Here is a 22864-nt window from a genome sequence, read left to right on the forward strand (position 1 = left end):
GTCCTAGCCATTGAAGTGCCTTAGACAATTGTTGATGTGAAATATTTGCAATACTGGAAACAAGGAGGATAAATATAGTCCTAAAATCTTCCAAGTGTTTGTGGTGGTGTTTATTTGTTTACAGCATCCTCGTTTTTAATGGTAAATTAATTCAGGCGAGAATTGAAAACGATGTATAAAGTATTTTTCTTTGGTTGTAAAGACATTTCTACAGGTCCCAAACACTCCGCTTGTTCAGGGGGAGGGGCTGGCACTCGAGATAAAGAACACAGAGGCCTCAGTATTTCAACAATAGCAAAAAATATGCCGCTGAGTGAGCCGGATGTTTGGCAGATACCTCCTTTATCAAATTAAATGTTGAGATCTTCCCTTAGGGTACAATTTTTTGTGTTCCATTAATATTATCGCTGTGGTGTCCACAACCATCTCTTTGAAAGAAGGGTTGTGTGACGTATGTAAGAAGGATGGAGACTGAGAAAGTGGAAGATGGTGAGTAGCATATGGGCATTGTTAAACATTCTGAGATGATGAGCTCTGTGATGAAGAATATAGCATTTTCTTGTGTACCACTGCTTGCCCTCCTCTAACTTTACCATTTGGTAAATTTCAAAAACTAGGTCTAAATGTGCAAAGGGTTTGCTTTGAATAGGACGGGTGCCATATCATCTGCTAATGTCTCGCATTGTTCCTCCCCCCTAATTATTCACCCCTGCTGTTGCTGCCCACGGCCGTATTTTCACTTTCACGGCCGCCAGGCCGTGTCTCTTTCAACATCCTCCACCCTCCCAGTGTACTTTTATTTTTTTTGTGCCTTTCTGCCCTCTGTTAGACTCGTTTTTCCCTTGTTTTTTGTGCCTTTCTGCCCTCTGTTAGACTCGTTTTTCCCTTGTTTTTCTGCCCTTCTTCCCTCTGTTAGACTCGTTTTTTGTGCCTTTCTGCCCTCTGCATCACCACATCATCACTCAGCGCTACACCAGCATCACTCAGCACCACCACATTATCACTCAGCACCACCACAGCACCACTCTGCACCACCACAGCACCACCACATTATCACTCAGCACCGCCACATTATCACTCAGCACCACCACATTATCACTCAGCACCACCACATTATCACTCAGCACCACCACAGCACCACTCAGCACCACCACAGCATCACTCAGCACCACCACTCCCCACCACCACAGCATCCCTCAGCGCCACCACAACATCACTCCGTGCCATCACAGCATCAATCTGTGCAACCATTCAACAACAACTGGTTCAAATATGTTCTCTCAATGTTTCAAGCTTTATTACAAATGTCACAAAAAGATGTTAATATTTCACTTCTGTTCTTGGATTTTCATCACAATAAAATACACTGAACATAATCTTCACAAAAGTTATTTACAAAAGGTTAAGCTATTGCCATTATACATTAAAATCACTTTTAAGTATTAATCATTTAAAAAAATTAAAAGCCATTGTTATTTGTAATATCAATACATCTAAGTCACATAAATACAAAATATGTTGCATTACAAATGCTATAGGTGTCACATTTGTGAAAGTTATAACTATTGGCATGGTAAATGACAAAGCTATTAATTTAGCTATTTTCAAAACCAACACATAAATAAAAAAAATGTAATTTACAAGACCAATAGCTCAAACTTTCATAATGCGAGACCTATTGCATTGCAAATGCTTGTTTGTAATATTCTTGCTGTCAATATGTCCTTCTGCCCCAACATTAACTTTATCGCAGTTGTGTTTGTGTTCAACTTACTTCACGTATTACGACACCGGTCTTCTTATTTATTAGCATTTGCTGTAATTGCGGTACACGCCAATCAAAATTCGAAGTAAATTGCGTGTGCCGTGGGAAATTAAAACATTCACAGTGTTTAGTTGTCATCACAGCGCATGCTTCATTCCGTTGCAGCATTCAAGGGTAGGATAGGACTGGGAGCTATGTTGGTTTTTAGGTCTCGCCCTGGAATTCGCATCCGAAGGATGCGTCCAGGGTCGGAGACTTATAGTCGTCTGACACGGGGGAATGAGGGACACAAAACTGTGACGAGCGGGTGGATTGAGCTGCGTGCACGCGCGTCAACATTCACGCATGCGCACATCACAGCCACACGCATACACAGCACTCACGCATGCGCACATACACACGCATACACAGGCACACCCCCGTCACCTACACGCATACACAGAGACCCCTCCACACACACCAGCCCCTCTCCTCTCGGCTCCACACACACGCACACGCATTTACACTTACACAGACACGCAGGCACCCAGACAGGCAACCCCCCCCCCCCCCTCACACACACGCATACACACAGACTCCAGGACACATACACACACACATGCACGCTCACACACATACACAGCCCGCCGCCGCGTGCGCGCGCGCACACAGATGCCCCCCCCCCCCCCCCCACACAAGGCGAAGCCCCACTCACCGGCTTCCTCAGTGCAGCGGCTCCCACCGGCAGCAAGACTCTTCTTCGGCACCGGGGCGCAGGGTAGGCTCCTGCCTGCTCCGGTGCTCCAAACAATCGCGGCTCTTCCGTGGGAGGCGGGGTAGGCTCCCGCCCTCCTACTTCCGGTTGTCCCGCCCGGCCTGCCTGACTTCCTGGTCGCAGGCCGGCGCAAAACGCTGAAGAGTGCTTGTTTGGATTTAGAATAAGCCCCCGCCCCCGTGTTCTGGGAAACTGCGTGTTTTTTAGGTCGGTTCGAGTTCCTGACGGTGAGGGAGAAGCAGAAGCAGCCTCGAATACAGATTTCCAGTGTTCGGCAGATTAAAGGCCCCCGGTGCATTGTTCGAATACCACGAGATTAGTTTCCAAGGAGACGGATGTCCGTTGCTATAGGCACCGGGGGCCAGGAATTAGGATTGTGGTTTTTTTTTTCATCTTGATCACGCAAACCGGTTGCTCACGCTCCACAATTTAAGCGTCCGTTTACAAAACCCGACAGGAAAGCTGAAGAGCGGATTGCTTCCTGGAATTTATTTTCCTCTCCCGCCACTCGTTTCCATGTACACAGCGTTTGGTATTAACCCCCCACCCCCCAACCAAAGTCGCTCCTCTTTCTTTTTTGTTGGGGCCGAATACCTGAGTGGGTCTGTACTTTTCAACAGTATTATGCGCACACATACCATTTTTGTAAACAAGTCCAACTGCCCTTGGAAAATCCTTTCCATCATACCCTACTGATCGCAAATCCGAGAGATTTCGGCTCTTAACCAAGGTATAAGCAGAGATTGTGGGTCCATATCTTCAGAATATGAGACCCATCGACATGCTTGAGCCGCAAGGACCGAAAGTGAATGCATATTGATTGTAACTACAGTTTATTAAAACTTACAATAAAATAATGCTCGTTACAATAAAAAACACAGTAAAAGAGCTATTTAGTCTCGTGTTAAGATCACATAGCAGACATCGTTCCCTGTTTAAACACAATGCTAATTCGATAGCATTATTGCTGAATCCGTGCTCAGTCAAGAGGAGCGTGCTAGGTGCATTGTTCCATGCCAATAAGAACATGAAGTAGAGTGCGGAAAAAGTGTGTGGTGCATGTTTTAAAATGAGCAGAAATAGGGCTGGGGCAGGAACAGGACTGATCATTAAATAGGGCTCAGAGACGAGGAAAAGTGCATGTTATAACATCAGAAGTTAAACACATGAGAGCTGTTGGACCGTGGCCGTGGTTTGTAGAATAATGAAGTTGCTTGTTGGCGAGGAAAGGCATGAATAATGAAGAGAAAACTGAACCACCGTCATAAAAGGCCCAGAACCGTTATGCACTCGGAATACGGCAAACGTGGACAGTGACTTGGCGTGCGTGCTCTGCGGTGCCAGCGCGGTCAGGGCACAGTTATCAGGTACCCCTATTCTGTGATGCCAGCAAGGTCAATTTTGATTCAGCAAAGGTCATACATTTTGGGAATTGCCCAAAGCATAAGATCTTCTTGAAGTGAGGCTATAATACCTTCGTACATGTGCGGGTTCCGGCTGTTTCAAGAACACTCTCTTCTCGGACGGGGCAAGTGCAGATATGGCAAATATCTATCTTTGGGTAGTGGCAGAGCCGGCAAGCGGTCCCGCCGGCATTCCGGCTTCTCCAGGCCAGGAGATTGCATGCAGTGTGAAGAAGCTGCCTTATCGACAATTCAACAGTCTGAGTTTCGCCTTTAGACTAACAGTGAGTGCAGAGTGCGTGCAGAAACAGTGAGTGCAGAGTGCATGCAGAGTGAGTGCAGAGTGACAGTGAGTGCGGAGTGACAGTGAGTGCGGAGTGACAGTGAGTGCGGAGTGACAGTGAGTGCGGAGTGACAGTGAGTGCGGAGTGACAGTGAGTGCGGAGTGACAGTGAGTGCAGAGTGAGTGCAGAGTGACAGTGAGTGCGGAGTGACAGTGAGTGCGGAGTGACAGTGAGTGCGGAGTGACAGTGAGTGCAGAGTGACAGTGAGTGCAGAGTGACAGTGAGTGCAGAGTGACAGTGAGTGCAGAGTGACAGTGAGTGCAGAGTGACAGTGAGTGCAGAGTGCGTGCAGAGTGACAGTGAGTGCAGAGTGCGTGCAGAGTGACAGTGAGTGCAGAGTGAGTGCAGAGTGAGTGCAGAGTGACAGTGAGTGCAGAGTGACAGTGAGTGCAGAGTGACAGTGAGTGCAGAGTGACAGTGAGTGCAGAGTGACAGTGAGTGCAGAGTGACAGTGAGTGCAGAGTGACAGTGAGTGCAGAGTGCGTGCAGAGTGACAGTGAGTGCAGAGTGACAGTGAGTGCAGAGTGACAGTGAGTGCAGAGTGCGTGCAGAGTGACAGTGAGTGCAGAGTGCGTGCAGAGTGACAGTGAGTGCAGAGTGAGTGCAGAGTGAGTGCAGAGTGACAGTGAGTGCAGAGTGACAGTGAGTGCAGAGTGCGTGCAGAAACAGTGAGTGCAGAGTGACAGTGAGTGCGGAGTGACAGTGAGTGCAGAGTGAGTGCAGAGTGACAGTGAGTGCAGAGTGACAGTGAGTGCGGAGTGACAGTGAGTGCAGAGTGACAGTGAGTGCAGAGTGACAGTGAGTGCAGAGTGACAGTGAGTGCAGAGTGACAGTGAGTGTAGAGTGCGTGCAGAGTGACAGTGAGTGCAGAGTGACAGTGAGTGCAGAGTGACAGTGAGTGCAGAGTGACAGTGAGTGCAGAGTGAGTGCAGAGTGACAGTGAGTGCAGAGTGAGTGCAGAGTGACAGTGAGTGCAGAGTGCATGCAGAGTGACAGTGAGTGCAGAGTGACAGTGAGTGCAGAGTGACAGTGAGTACAGTCACTCAGCACCACCACATTATCACTCAGAACCACCACAGCATCACTCAGAACCACCACAGCACCACCACAGCACCACCATAGCACCACTCAGCACCACCACAGCACCACCATAGCACCACTCAGCACCACCACAGCATCACCACAGCCCCATTCAGCACCACCACAGCATCACTCAGCACCACCACAGCACAAATATGTTCTCTCAATGTTTCAAGCTTTATTACAAATGTCACAAAAAGATGTTAATATTTCACTTCTGTTCTTGGATTTTGTTACAATAAAATACACTGAACATAATCTTCACAAAAGTTATTTACAAAAGTTTAAGCTATTGCCATTATAAATTACAATCACTTTTATTAAGTATTAAAAAAAATTAAAAGCCATTGTTATTTGTAATATCAATACATCTAAGTCACGTAAATACAAATGTTGCATTACAAATGCTATAGGTGTCACATTTGCGAAAGTTATAACTATTGGCATTGTAAATGACAAAGCTATTAATTTAGCTATTTTCAAAACCAACACATAAATGAAGATTTGGTGAATTTCCATTAAAATATTTGACTTTTTTACTAAGATATTATTATACTGTTTTATGCAAACAAAATTTAGATACTGCATAAATAACTTTAATAAAACATATTTTAAATGTAGCTTTTTATGTAAAAAAAAACTATAGCATAAAGCAAAAAACAATTGCCATTTACAATGCTAATAGCTCAAACTTAAATAATGCGAGACCTATTGCATTGCAAATGCTTGTTTAATAATGTTTCAGCTGAGTACGCCCATTGCGTACTATGAAATATCGCATGCTGTGTCTGCTTTTACATGCTTGTATGCCAAGTGTGAGAAGTTGGCCTGATATGTGATGTCCACTATTCTAGTGGGCACCCTGTATCAGGCCAAACAACCCTTATGGTGATGGTTGTAAAGTAGACCTTATAGACCAGATATCCTAGTGGTAGCATGGACAAAGCAGTCTAGGCTAAACTCAAGAGGGCATGTGAAGCCAGCTGATTTACCATATGTAACCCTTTTAATATCTAATGAAAGGACACCACACAGGTTATATATAAAATATATATGAATTTATTTCTAACACAACCCCTCTGAACTCTTTATGAGATCAGAGGTACAAGCACATAACAAGATACTCAATTGATCATATAATAAGTTGCACAAAATACAGTAGGGGCATGCTAAACCATATACTAAAATAGTGGTATAAGAACCACGTCACGGACAATGGATAGGCCTAGGGCATCACTGGGGCTACGCTGTACTACCAAAGGATAGGAAGCAGGAGGCGCACGGGAGGTGTGTGCAGTGTCTTAACACACACACAAGTTACCATAGTTAGAATGGGAACGAAAGAAATGGAAACTAGTTCTTTTAGGACACTTCCGGATGGACAAGGAGAAAGCTACTGAAAACTTAGACACTAGGATAGTCAGTACCCACAGGAGCACCAGAGTACTCGCGTTACCTCACCCACAGGAAGCGGGTGCATAGGTGTCAGGTTTCGCCGCTGAATCCTATGGAGCCTTGAAGAAAGATGCTGCAGGGGACCAGGAGAGTAGTGTCCGGTTGGATCCAAGGGCGGATCGAGGATGAAGAGTACCTGAAAGCAGAGGGGACAGAGTCTGGGTCTCTAGCCAGTGACCAGGAAGGAACCAGGCGATGTTGTTTAGCAATCAGGTGATGTCGTGAAGCTTGTCTCTGCAGCCACGTGGACCAGGTGTCGACGACGACCAGGAGCTGGGCACGGACTGTCCCATGAAGGATCTCGCTGTCGGTGGTGTCGGCTTCCGGATTGGAGTTAACCTGCCTTAGCAAAGGCAACCCACACATGAATCGAAGATGGCTTCTTGATCAGGCCAGCAAGGTCTGATGGGCTTCTCCTTTTCAGGGAAGCAAGGGCCAGCCTGGAGCAACCAGGCCAGCGGGGTAAATTCGTAGGTTTGTCGTCACAGAGGCCACTAGCCAACAGGCAAGTGACCGGACAGACGCATTGAGCACAAAAACACTTGTGGAGTGTGGGGGGCTGTGCGTTGGTGCAGAAGGTGCTCGGGATGGGGCTTCTCAATCCCCAATGCATGGCTTCGAGGGTGCCTCGGGAGCTGCACAGGTAGCAAAGTGCAGGTTTTCCAAGATGGCCGGTCCCACGTCTCTCGTCACCTCCCGGGTCTCAGCTTTGCTGGGGCTGTGGCTCGGGCTCAGGGAAGTCTGGCACTTGTCAGGCTCTGTGATCGGGCTCTGGCGGGAGCGTCGATAAAGCAAACCACAAATCGATGGATGGTGCCTGTTTGCACAGGGTGGTCACTCCTTGACCACAAGGCATATTCTATAGTCTTATAGTCTTCTATCTTCAGTAGAACGTCGAAGGTCCAGAGTTTCGTTTCAAGTTTCAGTTTGGGATAAATCTAAAGTCTCTTAACTCAGCTCCTACCTATATACTAATCTGAGGGGCTGGATTACCTGCTAGATCCCTCCTATGGGTGGGACCAGGAAAGGGGGTGGTTACACCCCTTTCCCTTTGTCCAGTTTCGCGCTGGGGCTGGAGTGCCCCAGCATCTGGTTTGAACTGGGCTATGCATGGGACACCTTGTGTACCCCAGGCAGTGTCTCATTTCATTCAGCCCTCCCTGCCCCAATACACTATGGCCTGTCTGGGGTGGGGCTAGCACCTCCCAAGACAGGAAACCTATTGTCCAAGCCTCCCTCGCTGGAAGGACTCCCAGCAGCAGGTCAGACTTGTGTCTGTGGCAGCAGCATCCATTTTGTGATGCTGAGGCTCTGGTTAACTTTAACCGGGTTTAGTAGGAACAACATGTCTTCTCCCTCTAAAAGGGTGGAATGTTACCCCCGTCGCCAGAACTGGCGAGGGGGTAGTATTCCAAAGCGTATGACACCTTACATAATATGTTTTGATAAAGCCAAACCAAAGTTAGCATTCAACCGCGAGGATGATAATGCACTTAAGAGTATATGGTATGGCTACATCATAGAACAGCTATAAGGACATGGTTTAGAAAGCTGCAGACAGGCTCAGCTCATGCTAGAGCCTCATCTCACATAAAATCAAGCACTCTGCCTCCAGGATTGTTAAGGCCTGCCATAGGAGTGACTTCTAGGTATATATGGGTCTATATGTAAAGGTAGGTATAGGGATACTACCCCTAAGCAAGGGTTGATTACACGACTTTGCCCCAGCTGAGTGATCAGCCAGTTGTGTCAATGTGAATGGCCAGCCAGGGGTGGCATAAGACATGCACCTATGCCCTGGGTACCTAAGGTACAATATTCAGGGGCTCATAAGGTGACCCAATGTCCAATTGGAGATGTACCTAAAGTACATGGAGTCCATTTCACAGTGAGAGCAGATAGCCTGGGGCCCTGATTAGCAGGATCCCAGGCCAACTAAATCGAAAACCAGCTAAACACTAGGCAAACAAGCATCGGAAATGCAATAGCGCTCGCACTTGGAAAGTTTGAGCTATTGGTCTTATAAATGATTTTATGTGTTATTTTTTCAAATAGTTAAATTAATAGCTTTGTCATTTACAATGCCAATAGTTATAACTTTCGCAAATGTGACACCTATAGCATTTGTAATGCAACATGTTTTGTATTTACGTGACTTAGATGTATTGATATTACAAATAACAATGCTTTTAATTTGTTAAAATAAGTAATACTTAAATAATTTATTTAATTTGTAATGGCGGTAGCTTAAATTTTTGTAAATAACTTTTGTGAAGATTATGTTCAGTGTTTTTTATTGTGACGAAAATCCAAGAACAGAAGTGAAATATTAACATCTTTTTGTGATTTGTAATAAAGCGTGAAAGCTTGAAAACAGCTTGAAACATTGAAAGAAAATACTTGAACCAGTGATGCTGTGGTGGTGCTGAGTGATGATGTGGTTGCGCTGAGTGATGCTGTGGTTGCGCTGAGTGATGCTGTGGTTGCTCTGAGTGATGCTGTGCTTGCGCTGAGTGATGCTGTATTTGCGCTGAGTGATGCTGTGCTTGCGCTGAGTGATGCTATGGTGGTGCTGAGTGATGCTGTGGTAGTGCTGAGTGGGCTGTGGTGGTGCGGAGTGATGCTGTGGTAGTGCTGAGTGATGCTGGGGTTGCACTGAGTGGTGCTGAGTGGTACTGTGGTGGTGCTGAGTGATAATGTGGTGGTGCTGAGTGGTGCGGAGTGGTGCTGTGGTGGAGCTGAGTGGTGGTGTGGTGGAGCTGAGTGGTGCTGTGGTGGTGCTGAGTGATGCTGTGGTGGTGCTGAGTGATGCTGTGGTGGTGCTGAGTGGTGCTGTGGTGGTGCTGAGTGATGCTGTGGTGGTGCTGAGTGGTGCTGTGGTGGTGCTGAGTGATAATAGGGTGGTGCTGGGTGATAATGTGGTGGTGCTGGGTGATAATGTGGTGGTGCTGGTGCTGAGTGGTGGTGTGGTGGTGCTGAGGGGTGCTGTAGTGGTGCTGAGTGGTGCTGTGGGGGTGCTGAGTGGTGCTGTGGTGGTGCTGAGTGGTGCTGTGGTGGTGCTGAATGATGCTGTGGTGGTGCGGAGTGATGCTGTGGTGATGCTGAGTGGTATTAGTGACACTGATACAAACAGCGTGCCCAAAGCTTTTAAAGTTTCAATTAGTTTGAAAATATATGCCATATTAGTAGTAGCATCAGAGGCACAACTAGAGGCAAATTTTTTGGGGGGGGGGGGGCTGAACCTTTTAATCAGTAGGCAGAGTGGAGCTGCAGGGGCTCTTAGAAGGGGTGAAACAACTACAATGCCTAATTAACATTCAAATGGTCTTTTAACCCCTTCGATGCTGATGACGAGCTCAGCTCGTCATCAGCCACGGTGGTCGTGTGCTGATGACGAGCTGAGCTCGTCATGTAACATTGGTGCTTACATTTTTCGGCACAGGGGAAAAATAACCACAGCAGCCAAGGCGTTAAAGACCTGTGAAACATTTGGGTGTGGGTCTGTGTGTGCCCGGGATCTGTCTCATCCCGGGCTGACACACACGACAGGGGGGGTGGGGGGGCTGAAGCTCGGTGAGTTCAATGGGTGTTGCGCGCCTGAGTAGCATCCCTATCGGCTAGAGGGGCAGAACTATTTCATTCCAAATGAGCATTTCAAGTCTTACTTGCAGAAAGGCAAACTTTTTTTTTTATCATGAGGTTTTTAAGTTCCTGCTTTACTGTGCGGTACTTAATGTTCGTGGCATTCTCAGGCTCACCAGTAAATACATTTACAGACAAAGCTTTGGTGGAATTAGAAAGTCTGAACACTTTAAACGACGACGATCAGCAATAAAACAGATTATATTGCAAAGAATAATTTACATATCTTGTAGTTCAGGGAAGTGGCTAAAATGTAATGAGCAAGTTAGGAGATAAAGCCTTTAACGAGACACGGCCTGGCGACTTTGTGGAACAAGTTTTGAGCATGCAGAATAGTGCAAAGCGCAAATTTTGTGGCAAAGTTATGTAAGCAGAAAACAGCAAAAAGCGCAAAGGTCATACGTTGGGAATTATCAGCTAAAAGTAGAAGGCATAAATGTGCATATCGGAATAAAAACAAACTGTGAGGAGTGGAGAGTTCATAGTATAAACAAACTGGAAGGAGCTTAGCAGGCGAGCCCTAAAAAAAAAGTTAAAATAAAAGGAGAGACGGCCTGGCGGCCGTGAAACTGAAAGTACGGCCGGCCGGCCGTGAATAATTAGGGGAGGAGAAATGGCTGAGTCAGAGCGCACGCTGGGGGGAATGAAAGCCTTTGATGCAGCAGGGGGTGGAGCGGGAAGAGCTGCTGGCGGCACCATGCTGGGGAACAGATGGCTGGCTTTGATGTGCACGCGCTTTTTAGGTCAACGCGCTTGCGCATTGACCTAAAAAGCGCACGGGCACAGCATTAAATCGCCAGTTTGGTTAAACTCTGGTTAAGCCCCTATATGTCTCGACCTCTGAATGCGCAATCGCATTGCAGAGGTCGAGCCCTAACCAGCAAGGAGAAGCGCAGTGATAAAGAATTCCTGTTGAAGTCAGATGTTCCAATGTACTTCAAGGCCTTTAAATACTGCCTGTATTTAGTGCAGCAGCAATCATAACAAGACAGAGATGTGCACGGAGAGACAGAAACAAGCACATAGAGATGCACACACAGACACAAACGCGCACACAGCAAAAAACACATGCAGACAGAAATATACACACAAGACAGAGACATGCACACAGACACAGAAACGCACACACAGAGACAGAGGCATATACATAGAGACACACACACAGAGACAAACACGCACACACAGACTGAGACACACAGAGATACACTGACACACAGATACAGACACACAGACAGATAGTTTGGTAGCTGAATGGGCTAAGGCATCCGCTACAGGGGCTAGTTTTTTTTAACTGTATTCCCACCCCTTACTGACCTTGCTCCTAAAGGTGCGGATATGTTGCCCCTCTGCGTTTAAATACAGTACAAGGCAATACAATATAGTTAATTGCTGTGGTGTTTATGTTTGGGCGATGTGTTTTGATGTTAATGCACATTTTACGAAGTGCTTCAAAAAGGTGTCTTTCACTTGGGCAGTATCAGCAATACTCCAGATGAAACAAGTACTGACGCTTTAAAGCCAACGCCGCTTTTATAGCTTCAATGGGACAGATAGTGCCATATATTCTGGGGAGTAAGTATCGGGAGATGCGGAGCGCCTACCCGACTTCAATGCAGGGAAAGGGGGCTGGCATTTCTAAGGAGTACAGCAATGTTATTGATAAGGCAAACACTGCCAGCGGTTGAGCTCACAGCAGGAACATACACTGCGAATTCTCCATTGAAAGCACTGGAGAAAGGGGCCGGGAGACAGCAGAAGCCTGCAGGGGCAGAGCGCACCCCTCCCCCCCCCCAACTGAAAACTGATAAGAGAAGCAGGGGAAACTGATAAAATAAACAGATGAACAACAGGCACATGTAAATGCAGGAAAATATGCTAGCTCCAATAGAAATGGAAGAAATGGAGGAATAATATTGCGCCACACACAGGAACCAATAAGAAACCAAGAAAGAGAGGGGGAGGAATGTAAGCCCCTTATAAGTTTTTATTAAAAACAATAGATTTCCCAAGCACAGAGCAAGGAAAACCTAAACTGCAATGCCAATAATCACATGAAATTGTGGTAAACTACAGGTACCTATTTTTGCCCTATATTTTCAAACGGTCCTCCACATAGCAGAAGAAGCAGTAGACGTGGATAGACCAGAGCCAAAGGAGTTTATACCTGGACACTCCATGATCGCTTCTGCTCTTTTACTGATTTACCAGATGGTTATTGTACTTAATTTCTTCTTTATAGCGCCTCATGTGCTTCTGGCCACTTTGATGCTAGTGACAGGCATTCACACGCAGCCTTTGTGTTTATGGTTTTATTACAGTGCACATGCCTTCAGAGGAACTGGTGGCCGAATTGGCCAAGGAGCAGGAAACGTAAGCTGAGCCCCCAGACACTTTAAACGCATCATAAACTCGTCCCCATTAAAATACACCCGGCCCTATGCGAACAACTGCATGTTTTGTTTATGTGTACTGGTGTTCAATTGGCATATCACAAACAGAAGGAACAGTTATATATTCAAGGGGTGACTGAGGTCAGACCTGCCAACTTTGGATCTGGGAACTAATTTGGAGTCTCGGTGTCGGCTCAACATCCTGTGATTCTGGGCAATCATTTAATCTCCCAGTGCCTACCAAAATGAATGTGTCTTCGTGTAATGTAACTGGTGCTCATGTAAAGCGCTCCAGTACCTTCAGGTCGAGTTCACGCTATGCAAAACTGCAAAAAATAAAAACAAAAATTGGCACACGTTATTTGTGCACATAGTCAAGTATAGTATATAGGGATGGTGACATGTCTGATATCTTTCGAGTGATGAAGGGACAGTTGGATCATCTGTAAGGTCTCAAACCGACTCCAAGTGCTTTTTCTGAAAATGCACGCCAAGGGGAATATGGAAGGGAATCTGTACCTTGTGGTTACATTACTGACCCTACAACCCTGGGATCGTAAATCTTATCCCGGCATTGTAACTGACTGGCACATCTTGTGATTCTGGGCGAACTGATTGAGGCGTATGCACCTTTTTAAATACACTATGCAAATATCTCTAACCGAAGAAAGCACTGTGCGGTGCGCTGCCTAGTTCTGCCCAGGTACACGTGCCATGCCTCGCTGCCCACTGAACAGTTTTCTGTAGTCTACTTTAAACAGCACTCAAACGCCATGCTGTTGCTATATTATAAATGTTCCTGCGACTTGATCCAGTGTTCCAAGGGTGACGTGGGTGCTACATCTAAGAGAAAAAGTAGTTTCTAGACCGAAATAAAATAAGTAAATAAAAATATAATTAACGCTTTCTTGCATTTTTACGGTGCCAAAATGTGAGGATGAGAGAAGATGGGGCTATCTTAGAACACATTTTATATTACCCTTATGAATTGTAAATAATAATAACAAGTAATGTTATTAGGAGACACGGCCTTGCAGCCGTGAAACTGAAAGTACGGCTGGCCAGCCGGCCGGCCGTGAATAATTAGGGGATGAGAAATGCGCTGGGAGGAGAAATGCAGAGCACACGCAGAGAAGCTTCTTGGAGGGAGGCTGGGCTGCCTTTGATGTGGTAATGCGAGGCATGCAGGCAGGCGGCTGGTGGCATTGTGCACACGCTTTTTAGGGCTTGCGCAATGACCTAAAAAGCACACATGCACTGCATGGAATCGCCAGTGGTTAAACTCTGGGTAAGCCACTATAGAGCTTCGCCAGCTATGCGCAAGCACATCAGCAGGCGAGCCCTAAAAATCTGGGGTAACCATAGTCAGGTATCCACCTTCCTACACAAAGTCTCAGCTCCTGTGTGTATACACACCGCGTGCCTGCCCTCACCACATGTAACCTTCTAATTGAGGTGCCAGCTCATCCACGTCGTGGTGCTCCCAGGTACATGGCAGTATATTTGAAAACTAGTATTCTCCAAGAATGCGATTCCACCCATGTGATTGAATTGTGCGGTTCCTACAAGGAACGTATTTATTTACTTATTCCATTAAATGTGTGTTCTTGCGATTTCAGCTTCTGGGCGAGTATAAAACGGCTCTCTTCTACATTCCATTAATCAATTCACAACTCTTTTGTGGGGAAGTTTTGTGCATAGCAGTGTGGCTTACATGTTTAGCTAAGTAAAGTTTTTCATGTTATTGTTTGCATACAGAGGACGGCAGGGAATCAGACACTGTAGGTCTGTCTTTATAATAACTTTAGATAAGCCATAAATCTTGGAGTGCAATGTCTGTGTGGGAGCAGCGCGGTCCGTGTTTATGATACACAGCACTCCTTCCAACGTTCAAAGCAGGTAGCATGCGGCTCTCTTCGGTCCTCTCCCCCGCACCTGGTCCCTCAAATTCAACATATTTGGTTAGGCTTTCAGTATCTTTGTTATTAGCAGTTCGGGGTGGTCCTGCGCAGCCTGGCATTGAAGACGGCACTGGCACACATGACAAGCCTGAGCGTAGTTACTAAAGGGCAAGTGGGTTTCAGTCCCTCAGTTCCACATGTGAGGACTCCAACTACTTGTAAGAGGGGTGTGCCCTACAGTGTTGCTTTTCCACTGTACCCTGCATCCACCACTAGTCTTGTGAGGGCATTACCAGAAACTGTCCTCATTCTATCACCCTCACTCTTATCTATCACCCTCTATGTATCTATCTATCGCCCTCACTCCATCTAACACAACCACTCCATCTATCACATCACCACATCATCACTCAGCACCACCACAGCATCACTCAAGGGCACCACAACATCACTATGCTCTACCACAGCATCACTAAATGCCACAGAATCACACGTCACCACCACAGCATCAATCTGTGCAACCATTCAACAACAACTGGTTCAAATATGTTCCCTCAACGTTACAAGCTTAATTACAAATGTCACAAAAAAAATTTAATATTTCACTTCTGTTCTTGGATTTGTCACACTAAGATACACTAAACAATCTTAACAAAAGTTATTTACAAAAGTTTACGCTATTGCCATTATAAATTACAATAACTCATTTAAGTATTAATAAAAAAAAATAAGCCAGTTGTTTGTAATATCAATACATCTGTCACGTAAATACAACACATATTGCATTACAAATGCGATAAGTGTCACATTTGCAAAAAGTTAAAACTATTTGCATTGTAAATGACAAAGCTATTAATTTTGCAATTTTCTAAACCAACACATAAATAAACAATTTGTCATTTACAATACCAATTGCTTAAACTTTCCTAATGCGAGACCTATTGCATTGCAAATGCTTGTTAAAAGTGGAGTAGGGGGCTGGCACAAAGTCTCTGTTGGTCCTTTCAAACAGCGTCACATCACTTCCCTGCCCCTCCTTGTCAAGCCCCTGAGTTTGTTCAAAATGGTGTTGTCCAGGGTCTCTGAAAAAGCCTCTTCCGCCCCTGGCTGCCTTCCCTCCTTGGTGCAGTCTGGTGACTGGCACCCAGTGATAGCTGCTGATGTTGTTAAAAGTGGAGTAGGGGGCTGGCACGAAGTCTCTGTTGGTCCTTTTAAACAGCGACACATCACGTCCCTGCCCCTCCTTGTCAAGGACTTGAGTTTGTTCAAAATGGTGTTGTCCAGGGTCTCTGAAAAAGCCTCTTCCGCCCCTGGCTGCCTTCCCTCCTTGGTGCAGTCTGGTGCCTAGCACCCAGTGATAGCTACTGATGGTTGAGCATGTAGCCCCACTCATCTTCTCTTCGTGGAGAGGAGGCCTTAGCTTGCAAAAGAAAGGTTATCAATCCATCCTGCTGAGGTCAGCCCTCAGCCAGTCTGGTTAACTGTGACTCAGAGAAATGTGACTTGTCTGGGAGGCCCAAAACCAGTACAAATAGGACTTTGGACTCTGCAGAATACTTCTTTTCACTTCCGCCAGTGGACTTTAGTGCGTCTGGAATCTGTAGGCCTTATGAAGGTTAATATAGCCCATAGGCTCCACATCCCCATAGGGGAATAATGAAGTGAAAAACAGTAAAACACACAGACTGTCCCTGGCATGTTCATTCCCAGTGTATAAAGCCTATTCCATGTCACCACCCAAGTATGCATAAGTTCTGCCACACCATTCACCCTATAGCTGCTCCTGGACTGCGCATGCTAGGAATCTTCTCTGCACAGCCTTTACACGTGTACACAAGTATGTACACCCGTGTCTGCATGTAACCAGCCCAGTGTACCTTACTCCAGCTGATGTGTACCCAGCTCCGGAGAAACCTGATAGATGCCACCCCATAATCCGAGCCCATGTGGCACCAGGGCAGGTGGAAATATTAGCTAGCTAAAGGGCATGTTCACCATCAGGATGATCACACCCCTAAGGTGGGCTACCTGAAGGGTTCCACCATCTTGATTTTAGTGGAACTATGAACTGTCAGGTTTATGTCTATTCTCCACAGGAAATGGCCATATAGGGAATGTAGGCACCATAGAGTGCCATTGGCTCCTTTAATGCCACTAATCTGTGGATCTCGCCTATAATTGGCAACAAACCCTGCCATGTGCCGTCGTGACAATTGCAAAGACCCACCTCGACCTTCAGCTGTGCATCCACCTAAAGCCTTTGAGAGCTGCCAGCACTTTGCCTGTTAGCTTCTCTCTTGAAGTGGACCAACTACTCCCCTGCAATCACCGACTGCATATGCCCGGTACACCATTTTGCTGACCATTGAGTAAGCAGCACCCCATGAGGCCTTTGTGGCTCCTGATTGGCCAAGCCTCTCTCCCTATCAAGTTTCAAGCAGCTAGACCCTCGGGAGTCATTCCCCCCCCCCCCGCACCAAAACACTTGATAGAGACCTTGCACCAGCCAAGGCATATCAAGTCCAGAAACCAACCCTGCCAGACCGATGAGACATACGTATCACTGAGGCCAGCAGAGTAACCCTACTGTCCCATTAGCCCCCGTTAGACCCGTCAGCCCTAGGGTGGTCTTTCCCTGTGATTTTTTTGCCCTTGCCTCATTTTTCCCACCTTCTTTTTGTTGGCCCCTAGGGCTTCGAGCACCTTTTCATGGCTAATCTGTGTTAGGGTGCAGGTGCTCTCTACTTCCAACATGGCTGCCACTGGCCCCTGCTACTGCAGCATGGTCTTTCAGTGTAGCACCCTAGTACCAGGAGCAGGCTGGGTCCCCATACAATGTTGCAACACCAGCCACCCAGCCCCTGTCCATAGTTAGAGTGGGGAAGCTCCTGGAACCTTCCAGAAGGAAGGCGGACCTGACTTTTCCCGCTTTAGAGAGTGGTCACCTGACCTGGGCATATATAAGCAAGGGGGGAACTTTTTCTAGTCAGTTGGGGCATCACTGACCTGGGGAACCCACGCAGGAGTTTTAGGCGGGAGGGCCTAGTTAGGAACATATGCTACTGGGAGTGACAGGAATAGGTGTTGTCTGGACTGTCTGCCTAGTGTACAATCAGACCATCACCAACTCTGCCTTTTGGGTAAGATTGCTCGCGAGTGTGAACACGTACTGTCAGTCAGGTCAATATTGATTTAAGCAGCCTTGTCAAAAATGATTTGGGGGAACACAAGAGGGTCACCCAAGCAAGCATCAACTGCATGGGTCAGACCAGCAATGCGACCCTGCAATAGTTATGAGGCATTTATCTGACATGATGTCAACACACTGAACAGTTAGCACAAGGGGGAGCCACATGATCCAAGCACAAGCACCAGTGCAGCTGTACAAACATGATCCAAGCACAAGTGCAGCTGTACAAACATTTACACACCTCATCAGCCCATGAGCGTTTGTCAGCTAGTACCAGAACTGACCCCACCTGTGCATCTGTCCATTAAGAACACTAAATTGCTCACGTTTGTTAAATATTTTAGGTTATTGGCTGAAGGATTTTTACAGTGATGGTCCTGCAGATAGCAACCAGACGTTCCTCTCGCATACTGCATTGTAGAGCAGTCAGAAAGACCACCTTCCGCCATGGTAAGCCTGCCGGATAAGATGGCTGTCACAAGTTGAACTGCAGGGGTTGGAGGTCCAATGACATGGGTTGCATCAATAAAAAAATGATATGGGGGGAACGAGTATGTGGACGCAAGGGCAGCAGGGTGGTGGTGGGGGAATAAAAGAGCAACAAGTTAATCAAGCAATGGAACACAGGAATCTGAAAGACCCCCCCCCCCCCCCCCCCCCCCCCCCGCAATATGAACAGAAGTGTTACGGGTAATTGCGAGAAAGTAAAAAAACGGGACGGACAAGGAAGCTCTAACCACTCGCAGTTGAAGGGGAAGACAAAAAAGCCAAGAGTGAATACAGCAGGCTTCAAAGAAACAGTGCATGCACTACCTGGCAACCTAAAATGGTTTGTACTGTGGACAAAAGATCCAGAGGGTTATAGAGAAGCAGAATATACAGGCTTTACGATGCATAGGAAATCTGCATGGTTAGAAAGCCAGGAACAAGCACTGTGAAATCTACGCAATTTGACGCTTTCAGTAGACACTTTGGAAAGTAAGAATGTGGTTAGATATTTTAGGCAACTGGGAGCTAGTTAAGAGGAAGGAGCACCGATAAAGTTAGTTTATATAAAAAATAAAAGCTGGCACAAGTGTGCAGCAAACCCTGGCGGGTAATATTCACGAGGGAATTGCAAACAAGGTGGCTTGTGCCAACTGGGTTGAACCCAAATATACACCAGTCAGGACACGGGGGTGTGGTGTGACCAGCAAGCCTTTGTGCACTCCATTAAAATTTAAAAAAAAAAAACATCAGGACTGTAGACAGGAAGGGATTTCTGGAGGAAGAAAGTCTGAATTTTCTACATGGGATCACACTACCATGATTAGGACAGCCAGGCCCACTGAACACAAGAGCGAGTCCAGATCTCTGTAGCCAATCCAGAAGAGAACTCAGTACAATTTATGGGAAATGTCAGCAATGGGTTAAAGCGAAGGCTCCCTGAGGTATGGAGCAATCTACAGCTATCCCAGAGCGACTTGCAGAAGAATTGATATGGCAGCCTAGAATTGGGTCAAGGGTTTCCAGCGTCTGCCCCACTCGAGTTTAGTCTACATATGAATTCTGGACCGCGGGGTCCTCTTCAGGGTCAAGCAGAGGCCCAGGCCAGAAAGGTTGTCTCATTGTACACCAAGGAACTGCTGGGACTTCGGCACGCAGGACAAGTACAGGGAGCCAGTACTATGCCACCTTGGGTAGCAGCATTTCAGAGGAAAAGGATCCATGTGACTGACTCCAGCAGGATCAAAATTAGCTTAATATGGTAGAAAGCAGCCATTCAGTAGGAAATTATTTGATCGCAACCCCAAGGAGTGTGCATGCCTCCCTAGCGGTTTCCACAGAATACCCATGAGCAATGAGTGGGCTAGCAGGGAGCCCTCTTTAGAGGCCCATGGTAAGAAACCAGACACGTACATGGATCTTGGACCCCCATATTCAGGGACATCAACAAATACCCCAGGGGGGGCTTCTCCCAGCTGTAGTGGTCTTACTTCATACACCGGGCAACCGCCACAAAGACTATCTGCCTGCAAAGCCTACTGTGCTGGCAATGGATAATGCCATGAGGGGGCTCTGCCGGGCTGCAATCCATGGGAGTCAGGCGATTGCTAGTAGTGTGTGGACGGCACCGGAAATGAAAGCTTTTTATAGGATTACATCCAGCTGCTTCCAGTCCCCAACCAACCCCCGTCCCTCGAGCTTTTTGCACATGACCCAGACACTCCTAAAGATGCCGCTTCTGCTGTAGCCTAGGATGGCTGGCAATTGCCTTCAAAGCTTTATGTTTAGTTTTTGGTTAATAAAGACGGACACGATTTAGGTTAGTCAAACTCTTTATTTAAAGGAATTTCGTATAATGCATTTTAGATCTGAATGCCAATAGCAAGGATTTTCCTAAAGGTTACAACGCTTAATGTGAAAGTGCGATCAACTCACTAACCTCTCAGAACATTGGACATAAATTGTATGCAAGGTATTTAGTGTAGAATAGTTTCCAAATAATCACCTCCACTATCAATTTACCATATAAACTGTGTTCAAGGCTGCAATGCTAGACTTACTGGTGTGGTTTATAAATAGTACGTCTATCGTCTTTTAATCAAATGCATACAAGTTTCAAATTTGTTCAGCATGCACAAAGGTGTAGTGGATTTCTTACTCGGCCAATATAGACCACTCAGCTAGAATCCTTAAATGGCCTCCATAAGCATCATTTCCGGCCATGAATACCTGTGCTCTACATACGGTTCCCCGTTCACACCTTTGAACATAGGCGGTACCTACCAGTTATAATAAAAACCGTCGGTAACTGGCCAGTATTAAAAAGAATTCAAGAAAGTTAAGCTGTAATGTGTCCCAGGCTTCCACACGTTACTCTTTCTGGCAATCTGTAAAAACGAAAACAAAGTATGCCCTCAGTAAACTTTAGTGCAACAGTACTTTAACAGACACTGCTTAAAACACATGAGCATGCTGCAGAAGCGTACACATCTGCGTGCTCAGACCACTTCCCTGGCGAGGTCCAGATAACTCCTGACCCAATGGCTCCCCTACATTTTAAGTAGGCTCGATCCTGCGAGAAAGGTGTATTATTCCTTTGTAGTCCCGTACCTTATGAGCACCACTTATCCAAGTCTCCTTCCACCCCAAGCAAACGGTTTGGAAATATCGGTTTAACGCGATTACTCGCAGCCCACGGCAGTGGATTTCTGAAAAGGATTTAACCCCTTCAGAATTCTCGCAGCCATGACAAACCAATAGCTAGTCCGCACTAAAATAGCGATCTGTGGAACTTCTTCGTCACAGCCATCCTTTTAATCACCTTTAGTTAGATGGATAGACCCCCACCAAGAATGGACCACTCCCACCCAGCCACACCTTACCGATTAAGCCAGGCCGGCAGTCTTCCAAGAAGCGTTACCCGCTGCTACTGCAACCAATGCAGTCAACCGCACCATCTTCCAACTGCTGAAAAAGATGAAGTCAAGAGCATGTCGCACCCTCATTGCCGTCCCCACCCAAGATAGCAGCAACTAGTCAGCAGCGTAAACCCTTTAAAGATGGCCAAGCCCATTTGATTAGGAGTGTACCAGCTGGTCCTGAACCCTTGTAATAGCCGTGGACTTCAGGCTGTTTTCACAGCTACTGGTTGTGAGCAAACTAGTTACCACAAATGACTGATCCGCCTGCATATGACCTAGTCATCTTGGGAGTCCCTGGCGGCCAGTTATTTGTGAAGGTTGCTACGCTTTTTCATGCTCCAGCAGGCAATTTAAGTTTAGGGTATTCACAAACCCACGACCAGGTATTTGCACTTGGGCCGAGTTACAATGAGAATTTAAGTCTTGACTGCCCACATAAACTGCCAATTCGGACAGCAACTGAAGTCACCGCAGCGGCGACATGGTTTAAGTGAGGGGCGCCAGAAACCGGTTAAATTTTTTTTTACCAATACTGCACCCACTTACAGGTTTGGGGTGGCTTGCAGGGTTGTGCGTTTACCACACCAAAGCCTGCACGCATCGCCACTACGGCCGCTTTCAATAGGGCTCATTGCACGGACTGCACGAGTGATACCAGAAAACTCGTTTGTCTGGTATTTCAGCCCAGCCAGAAAGTAGCTCACCACCACGCCTCAGGTAAAGGATCTTGGCATGTCAAGTACTTGGATACATTTAAAATTGTGTGAACAAATGCGTGGTCGAGGCCTCTGTCAAGGAAGCACTTTACTCCATATTCCTCCTCGTGTTGGTTTCAGAAAGGCTGCGCCGAACCACGTATGGGCCAGCCAGCAGACTCGCCTTAAGCCAAAAAGGCGTGAAACCAGTGTAGCACGACGTGCTGTACAAGTCACGTCAAGGATCACAGTAACAATTCACAAGTGTATTCACATGACATGTGCTCTGATGGAACAAATTGAAAAAGCAGATGTAGATAGTTTCAGATTTTTAATAGGCTCCGTGAAGCCACCAAGAAATTGAACGAATACAACTTTGAACCAATTCAAAAATTCACTTTTTAAGGGGAAAACAAAAAAAAACAAGACCTTCCATAGGAGGTCTGATAGTAGGAATGTAAGCACGGTCACCTGCAGAAACAGGCCCCTTTAACTATGCATAAATTGTAAAACGTCAACATTGATGCACTCGTGTCTACGGGATCCACAACAGGTAACATTAGAAGTTAATAGGCGTAAAGTAATCTGGGCCATGTAAGTCTGCTCTCGAGAAAAATACCGAGTGCGTTTACAGAACTGTTTAAGAAAACATTGCATATTTTACATGAGCAGACAAATTAATACAGTAAAAAAGCAGGTACGGGACAACGAATCAGCGAGGCTCCAAAAATCTTTATAAATACAGCCATTGGAAGGACGATCTTGAGTCGAGAAGATTGTTATCGTTGCGAGCTGAGGACAAGAAGCAGGCAGATTGTAAAGGCACTGAAAGCTGACG

At 46.4% G+C, this 22864-nt stretch overlaps 1 protein-coding gene across 3 annotated transcripts in view; it reads right to left on the reverse strand.

The window, feature by feature from the left end:
• LOC147673012 (cold-inducible RNA-binding protein-like) overlaps positions 1-22864 on the reverse strand; it is a 60420-nt gene that overhangs the window by 35212 nt on the left and 2344 nt on the right. The window contains exon 6 of one of the 3 annotated variants that reach the window (XR_015302590.1): positions 20694-20797. The gene's annotated coding sequence lies outside the window, so the exon portion shown is untranslated. Of the gene's footprint in view, positions 1-20224; positions 20798-22344; positions 22819-22864 lie in introns of those variants that run through there. The other 2 variants (XM_086946675.1, XM_086946674.1) reach the window with 2 other exon arrangements.

Source organism: Lissotriton vulgaris, chromosome 12, assembly GCF_964263255.1.
Source record: "Lissotriton vulgaris chromosome 12, aLisVul1.2, whole genome shotgun sequence".
Lineage (NCBI taxonomy): Eukaryota > Metazoa > Chordata > Amphibia > Caudata > Salamandridae > Lissotriton > Lissotriton vulgaris.